Raw genomic sequence first — 25,186 nt, forward strand, 5'->3', positions numbered from 1 at the left:
CGGAGGCCCTCCCAGCGGCAGGGCGGCCATGACAGCCAGCCGAGTGGCGGCGACCGGCGGGCGATCTGCTACGGCGACGGTGCGCGTCCGAGATCACGTCCCCGTCGCAGCCCCTGGCGTGGCAGCCGCGACCCAGCAGGCGATCCTTCCAGGAACGGCTAGCACCAGAACCGCCTCCACCGTCGTCCTCCTCGTGGTCGCGGGCGCCCCCACCGAGCACAGGGCCGCAGCCCCCGGCCCCGACGCGCGGCGCCCTGTTGCAGGCCCTGCCCTGCCCGTCTTCAACATGGGGCACCCAAGTGCCGGGCTCGATGCACGGGAAAGGGCGGTCGTCATCTTCATCCGAGGAGGGCAGCCCGCTCTGGCCGAAGTGAGACGAGCGTGGCGAGAGAGGTGACCAATCCTCCAGTAGGTCGACATGTAGCAGCAGGTCGTAGCGCCGGACGCCGGGACGCGGGGGGATGCGGCGATCCGCGGGGGCGAGGCCGATGATCTCATCCGCCCGACCCGCACCCCGCTTGAGCACCCAGAGCGCGCGCCTGGTGGGGATGTGGGCAACGTCCCAAACCCAGAGCCAGAACGCGAAGGTCCTGGTGTGCCCCCTCTCCAGGGTGCGCAAATCGAGCCTGTCGACGCGGCCGATGTCGCCGAAGGCCTAATCCGCACCCGGCAGCGACCAGAACTGCTTGGGCAGGTCTTCCACCACAACGTGCACGTGATGGTGGAACTTGAGGAGCGTGGCGTGGTCGTCTTTGTTCCAGGCTCTGATGAAGTACTTGCAGCCTTCGACCTTGATGACGCCATAGCGCATGGCGTTGTCTCGGTGAGCAAGGAGGTCGAAGTGGATGAGGAAGGCTTCGGGTTGGTGGGCCGTGACGCGGAGCAGGTACGGAGGGGTGGAGAGCTGCTCGAGGATGACCTTGCCCACCGCCGCGGGGGTGGTGGAGTGCGAGCGGTCCTCGGCGGTCAGGGTGACCGCGTGCCGGCGCAGGACGTGCTCCTCAAGCTCCAGCGCTGGAGAGGCCACCACGACCTTGCGGCTCTCGCGCGGCCGCCGAGCTGGGTCGTAGAGGGCAAGGCTAGCCATGGGAGCAGGGGGGCGGAGGCGGAGGCGGGAAGACGACGCGGTCGCGGACCGGAGCTCTGCACTCCGCCGGGAACTTCAGACGAGCACTGGCAGCCCCGCCTGGGCCGCCGTTTCTTGGATTTTGCGGGCACTCCTTGCCAAAATGCCCAGCGCGCTTGCAGATGATGCAGCAGAGGGGATCCCGGCAGTCAACACGGCGGTGGCTCTTACTGAGGCAGCGGAAACATTTACCTTTGAACTGGCTTAAGAAGGCCTCCCTCCCAGCAGCGGCATTGAAGGATTTGCGCCGGTCCGAACGCGGGATCGAAGCACGCCCGCCTCGATCCGCCGAGCGGCAGCCAGCCATCCCATTCTTCCGGGATTTGACCACCGTCCACCCCACCTCCGCCGGGTTGGCCTGGCCCGAAGAGTAAAGACTGGCCGAGGGGGAGGGGCGAACGACCACGGATTTAAGGCGCGCCCGGCCCCCATCGGGGGACGCCCCCTGATCCGGCGGTCCGAGCCGCGCACCGACCTTGGAGGGACCGCTGCGCTGCAGGATTCGCGGCGTAGAAGCTGGATCTGACGCCGCAGCCGTCGAGGCCGCTGACCACGGGGAGGGGGGCTGCGAGGAACCACCGGGTCAAAGCGAGGCTCCAGCGGGCGGCGAGAGGCTCCAACGTGGCGGGAAGGGGAGGTTGGAGGCGCAGCTGGCGGCCATAATGGCCGGATTTGGTGGCCGCCGCGGCCGGAGCGGCCTGCAACGCGGAGCGGGGAGGGGCCAAATTTCTTAATTGTGATCTGCACTAGCAATGAGAAATTCGTAACCATAGGGGAGTGGTCCATATTGTTTCTGTTCTATAAACTTTGTCCCCATGTTTCCGTTTACACCATATCAATTATAAACAACCGAACGTGCTCAAATAGCAAAGCTAACAAGCAGACGATTTGTGAGCTATCTGCAATAATATGCACTGATAATGCATGTGCGTATGTTTAATAATCATTAAAGTAACTAGATGATGATTCGTGCGTAGATGCGGTGATTTTTAGCACGCAAAGATAGGGTGTGGTACATTTATTGACTATACCATGGTAACTTTGTAAATTAGAGAAGACAGCTTTTATAAAGTATACCATGGCATTTATTTTATAAATTAGACCATGTCAGTTGTAAATTGTGTTTTTTCTTTGCCTTTTTCTCTACCAGAAGGTAGTTTTATTTTTTGTCAATTGCAAAAATATTTTAAAAAAACTGCTATTTGGTAGGTTCGCTGGATCGTGCCAGCCCCAGCGATCGAAAAGGTTCGCTAGATCGCCCACACCCCAGCTAATATAATGTACATGAACCAACCTGTGGTTGGATGGTTAAAGGGACAGTGGTATCCCCAGCCCACCAGGGTTCAAGTCCTGGTGCTCGCATTTATTCCTGGATTTATTTTAGAATTTCCGGCGACGCGCATTCAATGGGAGGAGACGTTCTCGTCGATGACGAGGTGCCTACGGTGACTTCGTAAATTTCAAAATGATATGACGGCTCAGTCTTTTGGAGGTGCTCATAGGGATAGGGTGTGCGTGTGTGCGTTCATAAGGGTGAGTGTATGCGCGTGTATATGAGTGCTTGCGTCTATACTATGTTCAAAAAAAAAGAAAAAAAGGCCAAGTTTCCAATGTATTTCTCCAATGCACCATACGTGCAAAGGTACCCTTTGCAAAATTTCCGTTGTGTTTGAAATCGTGAAGTAATTCATAGCACGTGGCAATAGCATTTTGTTTCCTTGTTTCTATGTCTTGTGTTTCGTGCCATCCAAAGAAGCAATATAACATGTATTTTTAATTTTAGTTCATCATATATTATCAAGTCAACTAACTATTCATGCTTCATACAATCAGACCATCGAAGTTATATTTCAATTGATTCTCGCAGGAATGTGCGGGTATTCCCTAGTTATTATAATTATTTGAAAGGACCACACGGCCGGCAGGCAGGTGTGGTGAGCAATTTTCAGAATATTCAAGAAAATAAAAAAAAGCGTAGACGAGACCATTTCAAGTTTTTTTTTTTTGAGTTGCCGAATCTAAGAGGCCAAAGATGCTAACAGGAGAGACACTCCACGGCCCAGACCCGCAGTCGTCGTTCCAGTCCAGAGCCTTCTTTTCCACTTGTTATTTGTTTGTACCCCATCCCAACTGCTTGCTTAACTTCTCATTTTGTTCTATACATGCAAGCATGGACTGCTGTTTGTTTTCTTCTATATATATTATTACTAAACCATCAGTATCCCATGGGTGCAGTAGTAAGCGCACAATTCTATACTTGCCCATTGTTGTAATATGCATTTACAGGGATTGGTATTTTTTGGTTACTGAATGGACGGTATGCTTATTTCTTCAGTTTGTTTGAAAAATTAATGTCACCCTTTTTTTTTGCGTATATACATCTGCGCAATAAGTCACCAAACATGTTGTACAGCTTAATATTCTCAATAATGTGACTTTCTGACTATTGATTGTTTACCGCACCCATGCTTAACATTGACTATTGTCACCCCTATGAAAAAGCATTATGTCCTTTACCGCCCGTACTGCCTAGCAGTAATTGTGTTTCTGTATTGCTGTGGTGGTGACTGTGAATTTCTTCTACTAGATTGGAAACGCGCCTTGGCACGAGGGTGACAGTCACAACGCTATGGCCAAGTAGTGAATGCTCAATTTAGTAGGAAATCAAGTTTAGCATACGTATCCAAATAGGATAGAACAAAATAAAAGGAAGAAGAAACATTCACATGTAATTGGAGCAAAGCACCGTTAAGTTCAACATGGTCATGAAACTATAAGGCAACGTACAGTTTTGGGTGCCTAAAGTGTTGCCTAGAGAATGGCTCAAGAAGTCTGAGCCGTTGCCTAAAGTGTTGTGTCAAGAAAATGACTAACCGATACTGCATATGTTGAAAGCAAGAGCCAAAAGATGGTGGTCAAAAATTGAATTAGATTATGATCAAGTAAATGCTACATGTTCCACATAGCAAATAGGTCCAATTATTAAAAAAATAACAAAGCATACATAATGTGGCGAAGAACCTGAAACAATTACAATTTTAAACTTCTATACATAATTGGAGGTGCTTAAGTAAACCTTGGCTGAAGATTTTGTGTCGAGGAAACCCTTCAAATTGTTCCAGATCAACTTGAACACACTGCCCACATACACAATAAAAATATGATGCAAGGTCTGCAATTTTAAATTAAAATTATTACTGCACTACACCATAATACTTCTTTCAAACTATCATAATTTTAAACAAACTATTCAGTATCTACAACTAAGTAAAATAACCGCCGATAATAGTCGATCTTTATCTTCTACATATGAACATATATGTGGTATATTTGTACCAGAAACATAAGAAGAGGGACCTTACAATGCTTGCCAGTGTTGGGGATCAACACTGGTCACATCCATGCCAAGGTGGGCTTCAGGTCAGAGAGAGATGCAACTGGCAACGTCCTCTACCTCTACTCCGGGGCGACCCTCCTTGTGCGTCCTCTTGCTTGATGGTATCCTTTGACTACAGATCATCCAAATTCCTCCACCTCTGGGCATCATTTACTGCAGAGAAACGGAGTTAAGAGGGGGCTTAGTTTTAGACACCAATCTAACTATGGGATAACATCATTATGGAAGTAGGAAGGAGCCTTGGCGAATAATAGATATGTTTGAAATAAATAGACCAAACATGCTAATTACAAGAGGAAGAACATGTTGATCCATCTACGACTTATAATGACCTAACGTCTAAGTTATAACATCATTATGGAAGTAGGCAGGCGCCTTGGTGAATAATAGATATGTTTAAAATTAAATAGACCAAACATACTAATTAGCAGCGGAAGAATATGTTGATTCATATATGAATTCTAATGGCCTTACATGATGCTCAGCGCCATCGAGCGACCATCAATAAAAATTACAGTTCTCCACATTAGTAATCTAACACCAAGAAAATAAATAAGCAGTCATAATCATTTGCAACATTCTTTTCTCTTCCAATTTTGTAGAAAAGGATAGAAGTTTTGTTCCAGAACCATAAATAGGAAAGAGAAAGAGAAAGAGAAAGAAATACTAAAATATAGGGAACTTAACTATTTGTCAAATCATGAGTTATGTACATAAAGAAGTAGGCACAAAATTAACCTTGGAATAGGATTACTCTTCCTGTTTCTCGGCCCAACACCTTAATAGTGTACTGTGTACCATAAGAGCATCAGTAAGTGACACAACTACTCTGCCTACTTCAATGCCATATGTGTGTGCTGAAAGCAAAAAAAAGGAAATAAAAAATACTGCATCTGAACCATATTGACTACTAAAAGGATAGGCACAAGCTTTGCTAAATTTACCACAAATGTGATATATTGTGCTATAATTAAATGGGTGCAATCTGACAATTGCTAGCATCACAGATCATCCAGGCTTCTAGTTACATCTATAAGTGGCCAAAAGGAATGGCAAACTTTATTTAGCTTGTAATATGCGAATGCCAGGAAACAGTAGTTGAATATATATAAGCAATCAGCCAAGAAATGAGATGCTATATGTGAATAATATACAAGTACGGAGATGCTATATCAATGAAGGGCATATGGGCACATCCAGGAAGAAAGAGAGTTCCTCAGTCATATAAATCAGCAGGTATGAGGCATAAACATGCATCTTGTATGCATATAAACAAAACAATATGTACACAGAGTTTTTTCTGGGCCATCAGAAATAGTGCATTCTAAGCATCAGATGTTACCTAGCAGGAAAAAATAATCCGTTCGACAACAAACAATGCCTAGATTGCATCACACCGAACCCATGCATAAAAAGGTTAACAGAAAGCAAGCCGAAGGCTTGTTACCTCAAAATCATCTCCTACATAGCTTAATATCTACAACCCATCTCCAAATGATTCCTACAATATTGCAAACCTTGCCAATTGGGCCTCATCCCCACATTCTTAAATATCTATATACGTGAATTAAGCTCAGTTGGTTTGAGCAAACAACTATAATATGATACAATGCATAGCAAGATAGAACAAAAAATGTCAAAAAGGCATAATAAACTTGCAAAGAGGCTACCAACATAACAATAGGGATTCCTTTTTACCAAAGGAAAAAGCAGCAAGCTGCACCTTGCTCCATGAAAATTAGGGCTCATAATGGTCTAGGGACCTGATTCGTACCTACGACAGGCTATCATCAACAGGAGCAGTGGGTACCTCGACGTTGGTCTCTCTAGAGCTGTTGCACACACACACTGACCTATATGTCAAGATACAGAAAAAATGGATCAGACCAGAGAGAGATGGAGGAAATGGGGAAGTGGAGAGGGCACTCACCTCTACCTTTGCACGGCGGATGAGTGGCGTCTCACCTCGGGCCATCTTTTTCCTGAAGCGCACGAACTCGAGGACGATGATTCGGCGCTCCTCCAGTCGACGACGACGCCTCCAAGCAGAGCAGCAGCGCGAGTGGCAACCGGCAGACTTCACATTTCTTAGTGTATGGAACAGAGTGGCGCTGCAGCGAGGGAGCAAACCGAAGATATATGGTGTGGGTATGCAGTTGCTTATATCTAATTAGGAAGACCGAAAGATAGTGCCATCCCCATTTCCCTCAAAAGACAACAGTAAAACAATAAAGTTGCATTACTGAAAGCATACGAAATTCCAACAATTTATAATTAAGACGAAAGATAATGTACTCTAAAGATTTCTGGGCAGAAGACCGAAAGATAGTGCCATCCCCATTTCCCTCAAAAGAGCATGTGCTAATAATATCTGATAGTATAGTAAGAATGATTTGTGTGCAATGAAGAACATATCAACTGGTAATAATGGAAAAAGACATGGGCACTTACATGAATACAGTAGAGATGAGAGATAGGTAAATATTGTCATTTTCCGAACCTATCACTTCCTCATCTGATAGTAATGGTAAAATCATATAATTATATTTCTCTTCATTAGTAATCTAACACCAAGAAAATAAATAAGCAATCATAATCATTTGTCCAAACCAGCATTGCTCTTATAATTTTGTAGAAAAGGGTGAAGTTCAGTTCAGGAACAGAAATAAGAAAGATAACAAGATATACTAAAATATAGGAATTTAACTGTTTGTCAAATCATGAGTTATGTGCTAATATCAAATCTTGAGTTTCACACGAGTGAGACACAACATGGCTAAGCATTCAAAAGGAAATAACAAAATATCATTAGATGAACAAAAATTAAAGTATCACTTGATCTATTTCTAGAGCAGTACATAATATTAGCAATGCTAGCTAGCTGCACAAATCCGTGACCAACCTAATCATGTGTACGCAAGTGACAATTAATAGTAAGCCAAAAGAAATGAAAATTTGTTTCTTTACCTGCAACACATAATCGCTCCAACACATTTCCATTTCAGTAGTCTCCAAGCCAAACGCAACATGAGCCGAGCAAAAGAAGGCAAAACAACACTAGAGCAGGACCATGCATCACATAGCAACAAATTACCTCATAACCACGTATATTTAAGAGTGGCCCTCTCTGCATATCATCCAAAGGTAAATTATTTATATCACACATTAGTTAACTATCCTTTTGGGATCATAACAATGCTGCTTGCCTTATTCTGTTTGAAGCAAAGCCACATACACAAGTGTCTACATTAACCATTTAGGTTTTCCTTTACTGCTTTAAAGGTAATAGTGGTTATTAACTGCTGACAACCCAAATAATCTTAGCAACCAGGTGAGTTTGAATCGAAGCCGAGAAGGGGATAGTTGCTTACATCAAGATAGAAGCCCAAATTGCTTGCGGGAGCACCAAACTATCCTAGCAACAGAACAACACAATCAGAACCTCTTCGAATCCAGACTTCGTAAAAAATTTAACGGAATGTAGATATGAAGAGCCAGACGAGAATCGACGGCTTACTGCTAGTTCCTGGAGGAGGGGCGGGATGGGCTCCTCGTCAGGGTCGGCGCCGTCGCCGGTCGAGGGGGGAGGGGAGGGGTTTGCAAAGAGACGGCACGCACGTGAGGCAGTGACCTACGCCTCCAGAGAGGGAGCCGACGGGGAGGAGGCATCGGAGGAGAAGGGAGGAAGAGGCGAGGCTGCACCGTCGCATCAAGGAGGGCAGGCAATGACGATGGATGTGTTGGCCATCAGATGCGCCGCACACGCGAGCTCGACGGAGAGTAGCGGCACGAGCGTCGCCGCGGTGGGGAAGAGCACCAGCCGGCGGATCAGGAGGAGCTCCGGTTGGAGGGGGAACCTTGACGGGTTGAGCAGCGGCAGTGCGCGAGGGCTCCGGCACACGCCCCGACCGCGCGTTGCCTGCTGCGTGCGCGACACACCGAACGGAGCGCCGCGGCCGCGCCGTCCACCACCGCCACGGATGCCACAGCCGGCGCCGCTGATCCGCTGCCGCCGTCGCCGGATGAGGAGAGGGTGAGGGAGGGAGGTGGTTGCATGGGAGGGAGGGAGGGAGGCGGCTGCGGGAGGAGTGGAAGCGAGCGAGGGAGGAGGAGGCGGCTAGGTTTTAGCACGGGAGTTGCTGCCAATTTATAGCCATATGCGAAATGACCAAAATACCCTCGGCGGGGCACTGAATTAACACGCGGTGGCACAAACGAGATGGAACTATTCATTGTAGCAGTGTCCGTTTTCGATCCGGCGGCCCAAATCGTCGAGGAGGGAGATCCGACGCTCCAGAACGCATCAAAAATCGATGCGACGGCCGACATTCGCTAAACTCTAAGAACGTCCATGTTCTCCCAATGTGCTTATTTCTGGATGCATGCAAGTATGGGCTGTCGTCTGTTTAGTACTGAGATCGTATGCCATGTTCTAGATTTATCTAAACGATCAGTTACTAGGAACAGTTTCTCATGATCATGGGTGGGGTAAACAGAGAACACAGAGTAGTAAGTGCACAATTCTCCATTTCGATGTAGCGCGACTGCAGGTTTCCATTTCGATGTCTCATCGCCTACTAGTATGCCTTGTCGCCTCTCTGAAAAAAAAACATGTCCTTAACTACTAGTGTCCAGATTACTATGTTTTTTTCTGTATTGTTGTAGATGTGACTGTGAATTGACTTGGAACAATTTTTCATGCAAATGAGCGTGGTAAACAGAGAGACAAAGTAAGTGGATGTGTCTGTACTTGCCCATTGGTGTATGTTTGTGCTAACAACAGGGGTTGGGTTAGTACTGTATTTTGACTGACATGCATCTTTCTTCTATTTGGAAAATGTTCCCTTTTGTTGTTTGTGCATAGAATATATCAGCGCACTAAAACACCAAAATGTGAGGAATAAACTGCATCACTCTCGTGAGGAATAGCCACAAGCTTAACAGGATTGGGGTAGAGTGGTGGAGCTAGACGGTGGGCCCGTTAAACTCATGAATCCATGCAGAGATAGTAGAGTAATTGACCTCAGAGGCACCATTCTTCTTTGGGAGCAGCGTGATCACAGCAGTGTTTATTTCTGCAAAGTTTTGCCCTGCCAGCTGATGGAACTTGTGAAAAACAGCCATGACATCTTCCTGAATGATGTGCCAACAGGAGCGATAAATTTTTCCCGTGAATCCGTCAGGCCCGGGTGCTTTATCTGTTGGGGAGGAGATGATAGCAGCCCAAACCTCGGCCATGGAGAACGGTGAGTCTAGGCCTTGCGGGTCGATTGTGGGGATGGCCAGCCTCTCCCAATTTAGGGTGGTTTGCCAGTCATCTTGCTTGTCCACAAACTTGGTGAAATGGTCATGAAGGATCCTCTCTTTCCCTGCATGATCGAAGATCTCCGAGCTGTCCTCCCTAAGAGAGTGTATGAAATTTTTTCTTCTTCTGGCTCTCATTTTTGCATGTAAAAGCTTGGTGTTTGCGTCTCCTGCGCGCAGCTAGGTAATCCTTGAGGCTTCTTTGCGCCTGGCCCTTTCAATGGCTGCCAATCCTAACACTTTTAGCTTGAGTTGCTTTCTCAAATGAAACTCTGCAGTCGTGAGCCTTCTACTTTCTTGAGCCACATCAAACAGGCGTATCACTTCGTTTGCAATGTGCAATTGTAGCTTCGCTTTTCCAAAAGTGGCCTTGCTCCAGATCTTCAGATCAGCCGCAGTCCACTCGAGCTTCTTCTTGATTCGAACGAAAGGACAGTCGTGTGGCACCGGCCTTTGCCATGCATGAAGGACTGTTTCCGTGAAGTGTGGAAACTTAGGCCAGAAATTTTCAAACCTGAACCTGGCTTTTCGCGTTGGCGTGTCTACTGCAGCGAGCGCCAGAGGGCAGTGGTCGGAGAACGATGTTGAGGCAGCAACCAACAGATGATCAGGGTGCAAATCTTCCCAGCCCCCGTTCAGAACACTTTATCGATGCTACAGAGAGTGGGGTTTTCCCTTTCATTACTCCATGTGAAACGCCGATTTTTCCACTTGATCTCCTTGAGTCCAGCTTGATTAATGGCTCTGCGGAATTTTCCCATCATTCTCCTGTTTATGTTTGGGTTGCTCTTGTCTCTAGCTTGATAGATCATATTGAAGTCCCCGTTGATCATCCATGGTTCATCAGAAGGAGGGGCAGCAGCAGCTATCTCCGCAAGAAAGTTCTCTTTCTGCGCATCTTCTGTCGGGCCGTAGACCGTGGTCATCCAAAAAGGCTGCCCCGAGCTCAGCTCCCGTACTTTCGCCGTGATGGAAAATCCACCCAAAAAGTGAGAAACTACGTCGACTACATCTTTATCCCAGAAGATCGCCGCTCCACCTCTGGTCCCGATCGCAGGCAGCACTACACATCCCTGTAATCTACTGTCGCCTATCTCACGAGCTACCGCTGTCATCCATGAATCGATTTTTGTTTCCTGTAGGCATAGCACCGCTACTCTATGAGAAGAAGCTACGTCACTGACAACCGTGCGCTTTGCCGGGCAGTTTAAACCTCTGACGTTCCAGGACATGAAAACTAAATTGCCGTCACACATCGAAGAAACTAAATCTGCTCCGCCAACTAAAGATTTTACTAATACAGAACGGGGACACCTTACAGCAGCACCGGGGGCGACGACGGCCACCAACAGCCCCAAGACCCCGTCATCGACGATCAAACCACAACACCGAAGAACTACACATGAAGACTAGACCTAACTCAAGCTGGTTTAGGACCAGCCGCTGACGGAGAGTAGCTACTACTACAACTACTGACATAATCAGACTTGCCTGAGCTCCTCAACCTCAGCGATCCCCCGCCATGCCCGCGGTGATCTTGAGAGCTTCCTGATCAAGGCCGGTTAGCTTGGCGATTGCAGCAATGTCACCATCGGAGAGGGGCTCCTGGAAACGCTTCATGATCTGCGCATCCGCTTTCGAAGTCATCTTGTCCTTGGGGCCGAGCTCACCTAGCTCCTGGACTAGGCAAAGAACCGCCCTCTGCGCCACCGGGGTGGAGTTGCCAGCTACTGCTTGTCGAGCACTGCGACGGGAGGGGGCGGAGGTAGCCCTGGACTTGGGCGGGGCGGAGTGGCGTGGACGGGGAGGCTGGCTAGCGAGGATCGGAGGTGGGACCGCAGCAAACAGCTCGGCTGCTTGCGCCTGACTGTTACCGATTTGCATGGAGCCCACCTGCTGGATGACCGCGTCCATCTGGAAGCCCACCATTGGTGCTGCAGGGGAGGCGATGCAGGGCAGCAGGCACGGCAGCATCTCCGGGCTCTCTAGCTCGGCGGGCTTGGCGGTGGGTGGAGAAGGCGAGCGGCCACCATCTTCGAAAGCCAGTGGGGTGACGAGCGCGTCCTGAATGGCGTTCTCCATCTCCAGTTGCATGTAGTCCGTGCGCGGGGGCGAAGATAGGGCGCGGCCGTTGTTAGAGAAGGAGAAGAACTGGGCCACCGGGTCGACCTCCGTTGCAGGGGGGGCGAGCGGAGGGGAAGTGGCGGGGTGGCGCGCAGACCTGGAGCGCCGGAGGCCCTCCCAGCGGCAGGGCGGCCATGACAGCCAGCCGAGTGGCGGCGACCGGGAGGCGATCTGCTACGGCGACGGTGCGCGTCCGAGATCACGTCCCCGTCGCAGCCCCTGGCGTGGCAGCCGCGACCTAGCAGGCGATCCTTCCAGGAACGGCTAGCACCAGAACCGCCTCCATCGCCGTCCTCCTCGTGGTCGCGGGCGCCCCCACTGAGCACAGGGCTGCAGCCCCCGGCCCCGACGCGCGGCGCCCTGTTGCAGGCCCTGCCCTGCCCGTCTTCAACATGGGCCACCCAAGTGCCGGGCTCGATGCGCGGGAAAGGGCGGTCGTCATCTTCATCCGAGGAGGGCAGCCCGCTCTGGCCGGAGTGAGACGAGCGCGGCGAGAGCGGTGACCAATCCTCCAGTAGGTCGACATGTAGGAGCAGGTCGTAGCGCCGGACGCCAGGAGGCGGGGGGGTGAGGCGATCCGCGGGGGCGAGGCCGATGATCTCATCCGCCCGGCCCGCACCCCGCTTGAGCACCCAGAGCGCGCGCCTGGTGGGGATGTGGGCAACGTCCCAAACCTAGAGCCAGAACGCGAAGGTCCTGGTGTGCACCCTCTCCAGGGTGCGCGAATCGAGCCTGTCGATGCGGCCGATGTCGCCGAAGGCCTCATCCGCACCCGGCAGCGACCAGAACTGCATGGGCAGGTCTTCCACCACAACGTGCACGTGATGGTGGAACTTGAGGAGCGCGGCGTGGTCGTCTTCATTCCAGGCTCTGATGAAGTACTTGTAGCCTTCGACCTTGATGACGCCGTAGCGCACGGCGTTGTCTTGGTGCGCAGGGAGGTCGAAGTGGACGAGGAAGGCTTCAGGTTGGTGGGCCGTGACACGGAGCAGGTCGGAGGGGTGGAGAGCTGCTCGAGGATGACCTTGCCCACCGCCGCGGGGGTGGTGGAGTGCGAGCGGTCCGCGGCGGTCAGGGTGACCGCGTGCCGGCGCAGGACGTGCTCCTCAATCTCCAGCGCCGGAGAGGCCACCACGACCTTGCGGCTCTCGCGCGGCCGCCGAGCCGGGTCGCAGAGGGCAAGGCTAGCCATGGGAGCAGGGGGCGGAGACGGAGGCGGGAAGACGACGCGGTCGCGGACCGGAGCTCTGCACTCCGCCGGGAACTTCAGACGAGCACTGGCAGCCCCGCCTGGGCCGCCGTTTCTTGGATTTTGCAGGCACTCCTTGCCAAAATGCCCAGCGCGCTTGCAGATGATGCAGCGGAGGGGATCCCGGCAGTCAACACGGCGGTGGCTCTTACTGAGGCAACGGAAACATTTACCTTTGAACTGGCTTAAGAAGGCCTCCCTCCCAGCAGCGGCATTGAAGGATTTGCGCCGGTCCGAACGCGGGATCGAAGCACGCCCGCCTCGATCCGCCGAGCGGTAGCCAGCCCTCCCATTCTTCCGGGATTTGACCACCGTCCACCCCACCTCCGCCGGGCTGGCCTGGCCCGAAGAGGAAAGACTGGCCGAGGGGGAGGGCGAACGACCACGGATTTAAGGCGCGCCCGGCCCCCATCGGGGGACGCCCCCAGATCCGGCGGTCCGAGCCGCGCACCGACCTTGGAGGGACCGCTGCGCTGCAGGATTCGTGGCGTAGAAGCTGGATCTGACGCCGCAGCCGTCGAGGCCGCTGACCACGGGGAGGGGGGCTGCGAGGAACCACCGGGTCAAAGCGAGGCTCCAGCGGGCGGCGAGAGGCTCCAACGTGGCGGGAAGGGGAGGTTGGAGGCGCAGCTGGCGGCCATAATGGCCGGATTTGGTGGTCGCCGCGGCCGGAGCGGCCTGCAACGCGGAGCGGGGAGGGGCCAAATTTCTTAATTATGATCTGCAGTAGCAATGAGAAATTCGTAACCATAGGGGAGTGGTCCATATTGTTTCTGTTCTATAAACTTTGTCCCCATGTTTCCGTTTACACCATATCAATTATAAACAACCGAACGTGCTCAAATAGCAAAGCTAACAAGCAGACGATTTGTGAGCTATCTGCAATAATATGCACTGATAATGCATGTGCGTATGTTTAATAATCATTAAAGTAACTAGATGATGATTCGTGCGTAGATGCGGTGATTTTTAGCACGCAAAGATAGGGTGTGGTACATTTATTGACTATACCATGGTAACTTTGTAAATTAGAGAAGACAGCTTTTATAAAGTATACCATGGCATTTATTTTAGGGATAAGTATATTTTTCGTCCTCAAAATTTTCCGAGAATTTAGAATTCGTCCCCCAATTCTAAACCGGAGAGTTTTTGTCCCTCAACTATCAAAACCGGGTAGTTTTCGTCCCTCATGTCACTTCAGGCGGTTTTAGTCCGGGATGAACATAAAATCTGTGAACAGTAAAATCGAAAAAATAGCAAAAAAACCTGAAATTTTACAGCATCTAAGATAGTTTGGTGCGCAAGACACGTGCAAAATTTTGTGGTATTTTGACATTCGAGCAGCTCGTGGCAAACAAAAAACAATAAATATGTACGTTAGTGAACAGTAAATTCAAAAATAGCAAAAAAATTCAAAACAGTATGAATTTTTTTGGCATCAAAGAGCCTTGGATGCACAACATGCGTGCAAATTTTCGTGGTGTTTGGGCATTGTACGAACTCGTGACAAAAAAAAACATTTGGCTCAGATTTATTTTTCTGAAAAAGTGCGCTATTTTGTTTTGTTTTTTTTTTTTTTGCCAGAGCTCCTCATATGTCATTTGATCATGAAATTTTGCACGCATCTTGCGTACCTGAGCATCTTTGATGCCAAAAAGTTTCATGTTTTTTTTTATTTACTGTCCACCGACGTACATATTTATAGTTTTTTGTTTGCCACGAGCTGCTCGAATGTCGAAACACCACGCAATTTTGCACGGGTCTTGCGCACCAGAGTTTATTTGATGCTGCAAAATTTCAGTTTTTTTTGCTATTTTTTCGATTTTACTTTTCATCCCGGACTAAAACCGCCCGAAGAGGCACGAGGGACAAAAACTATCCGGTTTTGATAGTTGAGGGACGAAAACTCTCCGGTTTAGAGTTGAGGGACGTTTTCTAAACACTCGTAAGAGTTCGAGGACCAAAAATATACTTATCCCTTTATTTTATAAATTAGACCATGTCAGTTGTAAATTGTGTTTTTTCTTTGCCTTTTTCTCTACTAGAAGGTAGTTTTATTTTTTGTCAATTGCAAAAATATTTTAAAAAAACTGCTATTTGGTAGGTTCGCTGGATCGTGCCAGCCCCAGCGGCCGAAAAGGTTCGCTAGATCGCCCACACCCCAGCTAATGTAATGTACACGAACCAACCTGTGGTTGAATGGTTAAAGGGACAGTGGTATCCCCAGCCCATCAGGGTTCAAGTCCTGGTGCTCGCATTTATTCCTGGATTTATTTTAGAATTTCCGGCGATGCGCATTCAATGGGAGGAGACGTTCTCGTCGATGACGAGGTGCCTACGGTGACTTCGTAAATTTCAAGATGATATGACGGTTCAGTCTTTCGGAGGTGCTCATAGGGATAGGGTGTGCGTGTGTGCGTTCATAAGGGTGAGTGTATGCGCGTGTATATGAGTGCTTGCGTCTATACTATGTTCAAAAAAAAGAAAAAAAAAGGTCAAGTTTCCAATGTATTTCTCCAATGCACCATACGTGCAAAGGTACCCTTTGCAAAATTTCCTTTGTGTTTGAAATCGTGAAGGAATTCATAGCACGTGGCAATAGCATTTTGTTTCCTTGTTTCTATGTCTTGTGTTTCGTGCCATCCAAAGAAGCAATATAACATGTATTTTTAATTTTAGTTCATCATATATTATCAAGTCAACTAACTATTCATGCTTCATACAATCAGACCATCGAAGTTATATTTCAATTGATTCTCGCAGGAATGTGCGGGTATTCCCTAGTTATTATAATTATTTGAAAGGACCACACGGCAGGCAGGCACGTGTGGTGAGCAATTTTCAGAATATTCAAGAAAATAAAAAAAAGCGTAGACGAGACCATTTCAAGTTTTTTTTTTTGAGTGGCCGAAACCAAGAGGCCAAAGATGCTAACAGGAGAGACACTCCACGGCCCAGGCCCGCAGTGGTCGTTCCAGTCCAGAGCCTTCTTTTCCACTTGTCATTTGTTTGTACCCCATCCCAACTGCTTGCTTAACTTCTCATTTTGTTCTATACATGCAAGCATGGACTGCTGTTTGTTTTCTTCTATATATACTATTACTAAACCATCAGTATCCCAGGGGTGCAGTAGTAAGCGCACAATTCTATACTTGCCCATTGTTGTAATATGCATTTACAGGGATTGGTATTTTTTGGTTACTGAATGGACGGTATGCTTATTTCTTCAGTTTGTTTGAAAAATTAATGTCACCCTTTTTTTTGTGTATATACATCTGCGCAATAAGTCACCAAACATGTTGTACAGCTTAATATTCTCAATAATGTGACTTTCTGACTATTGATTGTTTACTGCACCCATGCTTAACATTGACTATTGTCACCCCTATGAAAAAGCATTATGTCCTTTACCGCCCGTACTTCCTAGCAGTAATTGTGTTTCTGTATTGCTGTGGAGGTGACTGTGAATTTCTTCTACTAGATTGGAAACGCGCCTTACGAGGGTGCCAGTCACAACGCTATGGCCAAGTAGTGAATCACTGGTGGAAAAAGGGCCTTTGGTCGCGGTTCGCAACTGCCATTAGTCGCGGTTGCGCAACCGCGACAGAACGGGCGCGACTAAAGGCCCCCCCCTTTAGTCGCGGTTGCTTAAGAACCGCGACTAAAGGCCCGTCCACGTGGGCCCCAGGTGGCCGTCGGGGCGGAGGACCTTTTGTCGCGGTTCTTCTGGCCAACCGCGACTAAAGGCCGCCGCAGGTTTAGGGTTTTAGCCCCCCCCCCCCCGCTTAAACCTGTTTTCTGTTTAATTTGTATTGTTTTATTTCTTTTGTGCTTTATTTTTAATTTTGAAGGAGTTTCATATATTCTACGGTACTACATACATGCATATGAATGTACAATTTCAAATAAATTTGAAATTAGAACCAAAAAGAATTCAAGAGGAATATACAATATATATTCAATATCATCGGATGACCATATACAATTTTGAACAAGTTTCCATACATGATTTAATGCATATAAAGTTCTACGTCCTCGTAATAGTGTTCTCCTTTAGGATGGAGGACTTCCCTGCTGAACCATCCAGCTAGTTCCTCTTGAAGTGGTCGGAAGCGAGCTTCTGGACTAAGCATCCACCGGAGGTTATTCCTCTGAGCATTGGTATCACTCGGAACCCGCTCAGAGGTGTATCTCCGGATCATCTCACAGACATAGTATCCACATAGATTGGTCTCCGGTGGCTGAATATCCCCAGCATTCTTAGCCTTTAACATTTTGAATTCTAGCTCTTTTTTGAATTCACCGACCTTTGTATCTACGAACCGTCTCCAAACCCTACGAGGCAAAGAAAATTAAATGAACAAGAGAGTTATTAATTAGTTACTTGATATTAGGAAATGAACGAAATAGGCCGATCGATATAGAGCGCAAATGAATGAAAATAATTACTTCTGCAGCATTCTTCTCATGCCGCCCCAAAGCTTTGGATCCATATTCACAGAGTCGTGGACGAGACATTCTGAGGTGTTAACTTTAATTACTAGCAGAATCCAGTGGAAGCTGCGGACACGATACATGCACAGTACGTCATGCATAACTCATCGATTAGCCGGCCACATACCATGCATGGAGTAAACAAAAGAGAATGTGCTCAAGACAGAAACACTCACTCAAAATGGTAAGGAAATAGAATATCACTTTTGAGTTCCTGCTTTGTAAGAAACTGCCACAGGTCTGCCTCCATGTCGGCGGGGTAACGCTCCAACACATGTCCATTAACGATGTGTGGGTCAATGAACCCAACATCATGGATGTTCCTTACTCTGCATTCCTTAATCTTCATTCTGCATGTATAATAGCGGACACAACAATATAGTTAGGACATATATATAGTGCAGGCAATATGAACGAGATGGGGTAGAAATTAATAAATCACTTACAGAACGTAGCAACTGATGATAGATTTATCGAGCTCGCGCAGATTGAAAAGCTGGAACAATTCACTCAGTTCAATTTGTACATAGTAATGTTTGAAGTGATGCTCATGTCTAACTTCCGCATAAATATATTCTTTGGCGTTTTTATTTTTTATGTAACCCTTGTACCATTTCAGCAGACCTTTCATTTGTGGAGGTAGATCCTTTTCCTGCGCAGGCTCGACGAGAGGCCCATTCTTGACATATGTAATTACTACCTCCTTCACTGGCGCCTCATCAAGGCCTAACAGTTCACGAAGAGTAATACCTAAGTTGGCCGCTTGTTCTCTGGCACTCGTTACAGTCAATCCCTGTGCTGCCGCAGCTTGTATGATCTCGGGGGCATCCGGACAGAAGGCTTCCACTATAAGCGGGGCAATCGATTGTTTACTTTGTTCCCCGAGCTGGGCAACTTGTTTCCCGCTTTTTTTACTTTCGGCCTTCTCCCGCTCTTTGTTCTCCTTGAACATGAGTGCCTGCCTGCGAAGTTCACGTGCATAGTCGTTAGGCAGATTCTTCGCGGCTTGGGACGGTGTGCTCAAAAATGACTTAGCCCACTTCTTTTGCTCATCAGAAAATACTGGCTTGGGCTCGGGCTCTCTTTTCTTCTTGCAGTCCGCCTTCCATTTCTCCAAATCAGCAGCCGCGGCCGTGTCGACTTCCTCGGCACTACGTTCCCAAGGCCTTGTGGGGAGAGGCTTCAGTGATGGCTCCGGTACCTTTGTGGTCTTAGGTACATAAGGGTCCGGGTTAATAATCCAGGACTGCTTCTGCTTCTTTGCCGGAGGTGGATTGGGGGGCGGCGTCTGATCACCCGCCGGACGAGGACTGGGGGGCGGCGGCTGATCACCCGCCGGACGTTGTGGACTGGGGGGCGGCGTCGGCTGACGTGACGGAGGTGTAGGTGAACCGCCACCACCACCACCACCACCACCACCGCCGCCACCGCCACCACCACCACCGTAGGGGGGTGGACTTGTTGTCCTTGGCGCCTCGCCTGGAAACTTGATAAACTTCTTTTGCCATAGAATGAAATGGCGCTTGACATCTCCAAGTCTTTTCTCCCCTTCAGGTGTAGCAATGTCAATCTCCAGGTCCTCAAACCCTTGGACTATGTCCTCCACCGTGACACGAGCATAGCCATCTTGAATGGGGTTGTTGTGGTGGAGTGCTCCAGGTAAACATGGTAAAGCACTGCCGATGGCTACCTTCATGGACATGTTCCCGATAGGATAATACAGATGACATTCTTTCATCTCCTTTATATCGTCCACGGGGTAGCGAGGAGGCTCCGGTGAAGTAATTTCGACCACCAGAGGCTCCGGTGCAGTAATTTGGACCACCAGAGGCTCCGGTGCAGTAATTTCGATCGTCGGTGCATCTGCACCAGCCGGTGGGGCCTCCGTGGAAGCCACGCTGCTTCTCCGCTGCTGGCTTCCGAGATCCGCTGGATGATCTTCATGCTGCACCCGAGCTGCATCTCTTTCGGCTACTAGTACACTCATGGTTTTCTTCATCACATCCATTTCCGATGCCAACCGCGCCACAACATCTGCTTCCCGATCCATCTTTCTCTTACGGCTTCTGTAACCGTACGGGTCATCGTTCTGGGGGAACCCTATTTTCCACGGAATGTGCCCCATGCCTCGTACACGTCCTCCGTGTTCAGGATTCCCGAGGGCTTTTGTCAGCGCGTCGTTCTCTCTGTTGAACTTGATCTTCCCCTGTTGAGCATCCCTCATTGCGTTAATAAGGGCTTGGGTGGGTTTAATTAATTTGCCCCGGTAAACACACTCCCCTGTCTCCGGGTTCAGCGTTCCCCCATGCCCGTACCACCAGCTTTTGGCCCTTGGGTCCCATCCCTCCGTACCTGGACGGATTCCTCGCGCCCTCAGCTCGTTCTCCATCTTCTCCAACCTAGGCACCCAAATGCGATACCCTCCTGGCCCCATAACATGATTGTACTCCTTCTTAGCCGCATTTTCCTTATTTTTTTCGATATTTGAATGAACTGCTCCGATTTCTTTTGCTTCACAAATTCTGGCCAATCATGTTTCAGTTTCTCATATTGTCCTTTGAAATCCGGAGTCTTGTTCTGCTTGACAAAGTCATGGGCTAGATTTTGCTTGAATTTCCGGAATGCGTCGGCCATCTTATGAAGAGCGAACTGTTTGACTAGCCTCCTCCTCTCCTTTTTTCCTCAATCTTGTTACCCTCCTCATCGAATTTGTTGTATTCCGGAGGTAGAACGAAATGTTCCATAAGCTTCTTGAAGCAATCTTTTTTTGTTCTCTTATCGACAAAAGTGAAACCATCAATTCGTGCCTTCTTTGGCTCATTCCACTCCTGGACGGTGATCGAGACGTTGTCTCTAACAATGGCTCCGCATTGGCTGACAAACTTGGTGGCGTTCTTGCGGGGCTCCAGCGGCCTGCCGGTTGCACTGTCGACAACCTCGATGGTGCATGTTTCTCCTTGTTTCATCGTCTTGGTTGCGCCACGCTTTGACGACGTACTCGATTGTTTCGACGATCCGGCCGAGGGCTAAAATAAGAAAGAGTCGCGCGCGTTAGTACACACATATTTATTCAAATCAGTTAGTTTGTATCACCAGAGGCTCAATGTATATATATACCTCGGCGCCGGAGGTGGTTGCTACTTCCATTTGAAGATCGTCGTTTATCGACGTTTGTTCGGCATCATCTTGCTGACGGCGCCCTTCATCTTCACCGTCAAGGTTCAGATAAGAAGAGATATCATCTTCTTCTTCTCCGGTCGGCACATATAGAATATCGCCGTTTATGATGCCGAACATATGTGCTTCACCGTCCGGATCATAGTTGTCCATAATCGGGTCAGCTCTATCGTCCGCCATTATGTCAGTCCTGAAAACATGTAGTAAAAACAAATTAATTAAGTGAAGAAGGGGGGCGGCAGACGACGGCGTCACGGAGAGGGGAGGCGAGGACAACACATTTATAACCCTCGCCGTCCCCTCTCGATCCCTAAAAAAACACCGCGCGCATCGCCGCCCCCCTCGCCGCCCCTCTCCGTATAAACAAATTGTCCGAACAGAGCTTGGAGTAGAGTGGCTAGGGTTTGGCCAGGGATGCGGATGGAGACGAATATATGTGGGGTCGGGATGGCCCATGTGCAGGGCGGGGGGTGCTGGCCACACTCTTTTTTTCTTTTCTTTTTTTCTTCTTCTTCCTTTCTTCTTCCTCTTTCTTCTTTCTTTCTTCTTCTTCCTTTTTCTTTCTTGTTTTTTCTTCTTCCTTTTTCTTTCTTCTTTCTTTCTTCTTTCTTTTTTCTTCTTCCTTTTTTTTCTTCTTTCTTTTTTTCTTCTTTCTTTTTTTCTTCTGTTGTTTTCTTCCTTTTTCCTTTTTTCTTCCTTTTTCTTGTTTTTCTTCTGTTTTTCTTTTGTTTTCTTCTTCTTTCTTTCTTCTTCTTCCTTTTTCTTTCTTGTTTTTTCTTCTTCCTTTTTCTTTCTTCTTTCTTTCTTCTTTCTTTTTTCTTCTTCCTTTTTTTTCTTCTTTCTTTTTTCTTCTGTTGTTTTCTTCCTTTTTCTTTTTTCTTCCTTTTTCCTTTTTTCTTCCTTTTTCTTGTTTTTCTTCTGTTTTTCTTTTGTTTTCTTCTTCCTTCTTTCTTCTTCTTCCTTTTTCCTTTTTCTTTCTTCTTCTTCTTCCTTTTTCTTCTTCCTTCTTCTTCTTCTGCCGGCGCGCGGAGGACGGCAGGCAGGGCCAGCGGGCGGCGGGCGGGCGGCGGGCGGCGGCGGGCAAGGGCGCAAGGCACGGGCGGCGGGCAAGGGCAGGGCACGGGCGGAGGCGGCGCTCACTGGGGACGGGGGCGGCGGCGCGCAGGGCTTCGGCGTCGGCGTCGGCGTCGGGGCAGGGCTTCGGCGTCGGCGTCGGGGCAGCGCTTCGGCGTCGAGAGAGAGGAGAATGGGAAGTGGCAAAACTGCTAAGTGCAGTATTTATAGACGCACCTTTAGTCGCGGTTGGAGAGGCGGACCGCGACTAAAGGTACCCTTTAGTCGCGGTCCGCCTCCCCAACCGGGACTAAAGGGTTTTGGCGCCGCTTCCGTTCCCGCGCAGAAAGACCCTTTAGTCGCAGTTGGGGACAACAACCGTGACTAAAGGGTACCCTTTAGTCGCGGTCCGCCTCCCCAACCGGGACTAAAGGTCTGTGCTAGAACTGGCGCGGTGCGGTGGGATGTTTAGTCCCACCTCGCTAGCCGAGAGGCTTCGACAGTGGTTTATAAGCGCGGCTGCGCTCACCACTTCGAGCTCCTCTCAAATGCAGGCTTACGGGCCTATTCTGTCACTATGTGCCTGTGGGCCTACTCGGCCTTCTGCGGGCCTGAATCCTGGCCCTTTAATGGGTTTCTAGTCGTATTCAGGCCGTGGTGGCCCAGTAGGTGGCATATTTCCTTTTTTCCTTTTTTCTTCTTTTTTTCTTCTGTTTTTTTCTTATGTTTTTCTTCTGTTTGTTTTTTTCTTCTGTTTTTCCTTTTTTTCTTCTGTTTTTTTCTTCCTTTTTCCTTCTTTCTTCTTCTTCCTTTTTCCTTTTAAAATCAGAAAAATAAAACTAATTCATTTTAAAATCTTAAAAATACAATTATATCAAAAAAATCAGAAAAATAAAACTAATTCATTTTAAAACCCCTTGAAGGTTTGACAAAAGGTTTGATACATCATTCAGTTCATCGACCAAATACAAAGTTTGGTACAATAAATTATTACACATCAATTCTTCCCTTGTGTCCCTGCTTGCTTACGATTGTGCCGTATCCATGGAGCATCCTCATCATTTAACTTAATGCTTGGGTCAGTGTTCACTTTGAAGGGCGGAATTTCACCAAACATATTATAATCTTCTGACATGTCTGTCTTGTCCTCCACTCCCACGATGTTTCTTTTCCCTGAAAGAACAATGTGGCGCTTTGGATCATCGCATGATGTACTGATCGTTTTCTTATCTTTCCGTTTCCTCGGTTTGCTACTCATGTCCTTCAAATAAAAAACCTGAGCGACATCTTTGGCAAGGACGAATGGTTCGTCAAGGTAACCAAGATTGTTGAAATCCACCATTGTCATTCCGTATTGCTCGTCCACCTTTACCCCACCTCCTGTTAGCTTGAACCATTTGCACCGGAACAAAGGGACCTTAAAGGAGGGTCCATAGTCAAGTTCCCATATCTCCTCTATGTAACCATAATATGTGACCTTTTGCCCATTCTCGGTTGCTGCATCAAAGCGGACACCACTGTTTTGGTTGGTGCTCTTTTTATCTTGGACGATCGTGTAAAATGTATTCCCATTTATCTCGTACCCTTGGAAAGTCGTTATAGTCGAAGATGGTGTCTTGGCCAACATGTACAGCTGATCTACAACATCATTGTCATTCATTAAATGTTTTCTCAACCAACTGCCGAAAGTCTCCATGTGGGCCTTCCTAATCCAGGATTCAGGCTTCCCCGGGTTGTCCGAGCGTAAAATATTCTTGTGTTTCTCAAAGTACGGAGCCACCAAGCTGGAATTGGTCAGTACAGTGTGGTGTGCTTCAGTCAGAGAATGGCCGTCCATACATATCGTTGATTTCCTTCCGATCGTGCCTTTTCCACTTAGTCTCCCCTCGTGCCGCGATCGAGGAAGACCAATCGGCTTAAGGTCAGGAACAAAGTCAACACAAAACTCAATTACCTCCTCATTTCCATAGCCCTTGGCGATGCTTCCTTCTGGCCTAGCACGGTTACGAACATATTTCTTTAATACTCCCATGAACCTCTCGAAGGGGAACATATTGTGTAGAAATACAGGACCGAGAACGAAAATCTCTTCGACTAGGTGAACCAGGAGGTGCGTCATAATATTGAAGAAGGATGGCGGGAACACCAACTCGAAACTGACAAGGCATTGGATCACATCGTTCTGTAACCGTGGTAGAACTTCTGGATTGATTACCTTCTGAGAGATTGCATTGAGGAATGCACATAGCTTCACAATGGCTACTCGAACATTTTCCGGCAGGAGCCCCCTCAAAGCAATCGGAAGCAATTGCGTCATAATCACGTGGCAGTCGTGAGACTTCAGGTTTTGGAACTTTTTCTCCGCCATGTTTATTATTCCCTTTATATTGGACGAGAATCCAGACGGGACCTTCATACTGCTCAGGCATTCAAAAAAGATGACCTTCTCTTCTTTGGTCAGAGCGTAGCTGGCACGACCTTGAAACCATTCCGGATGCCGGTCATCAGGGTCTTTCAAACGTTGCTGGTCCTGCCGTGCTTCCTTTGTATCATTTGTCTTCCCATACACGCCCAAGAAGCTTAGGAGGTTCACGCAAATATTCTTCGTAACGTGCATCACGTCGATTGCAGAGCGGACATCTAGGACTTTCCAATATTCTAGCTCCCAGAATATAGATTTCTTCTTCCACATGGCTGCGTGCCCGTCAGCTCCCTTCGGAACTGATTGTCCGCCAGGACCCTTTCCAAAGATGACTTTCAAATCCTTGACCATATCAAATACCTCAGCACCAGTGCGTTCCGCAGGCTTCGGCCGGTGATCTGCCTTGCCGTTGTAATGCTTGCCTTTCTTTCTTACTGGATGAATTTTCGGAAGAAATCGACGATGCCCAAGGTACACGTTCTTCTTACAATTTGGCAAATGTACACTTTCAGTCTCATGTAAGCAGTGCGTGCATGCATTGTATCCCTTATTTGACAGTCCCGAAAGGTTACTAAGAGCAGGCCAATCGTTGATGGTTACGAAAAGCAACGCTCGTAGGTCAAATTCCTCTTGTTTGTGCTCATCCCACACACAGACACCACCCCACAGCTGTAAAAGTTCATCAACTAATGGCCTTAGGTACACATCGATGTCGTTGCCGGGTTGCTTCGGACCTTGGATGAGCACTGGCATCATAATGAACTTCCGCTTCATGCACAACCAAGGAGGAAGGTTGTAGATGCATAGAGTCACGGGCCAGGTGCTATGGCTGGAGCTCTG

The 25,186-nt window shown here is 48.3% G+C and overlaps 1 long non-coding RNA gene and 1 pseudogene across 1 annotated transcript; both read right to left on the bottom strand.

Annotated features, from left to right (window-relative positions):
• Positions 1-4,535: 4,535 nt before the first annotated feature.
• Positions 4,536-7,805, bottom strand: LOC123108493 (uncharacterized). The gene is made up of 5 exons (XR_006451917.1): positions 6,975-7,805; positions 6,454-6,634; positions 6,298-6,376; positions 5,262-5,380; positions 4,536-4,676 (listed from the first exon to the last, which is right to left on the bottom strand). It is a non-coding gene; the product is annotated as an uncharacterized lncRNA (long non-coding RNA).
• Positions 7,806-11,333: 3,528 nt separating this feature from the next.
• On the bottom strand, positions 11,334-12,745 carry LOC123101830 (uncharacterized; annotated as a pseudogene).
• Positions 12,746-25,186: the final 12,441 nt, after the last annotated feature.

The sequence above is a fragment of the Triticum aestivum genome, chromosome 5A, assembly GCF_018294505.1.
Source record: "Triticum aestivum cultivar Chinese Spring chromosome 5A, IWGSC CS RefSeq v2.1, whole genome shotgun sequence".
Lineage (NCBI taxonomy): Eukaryota > Viridiplantae > Streptophyta > Magnoliopsida > Poales > Poaceae > Triticum > Triticum aestivum.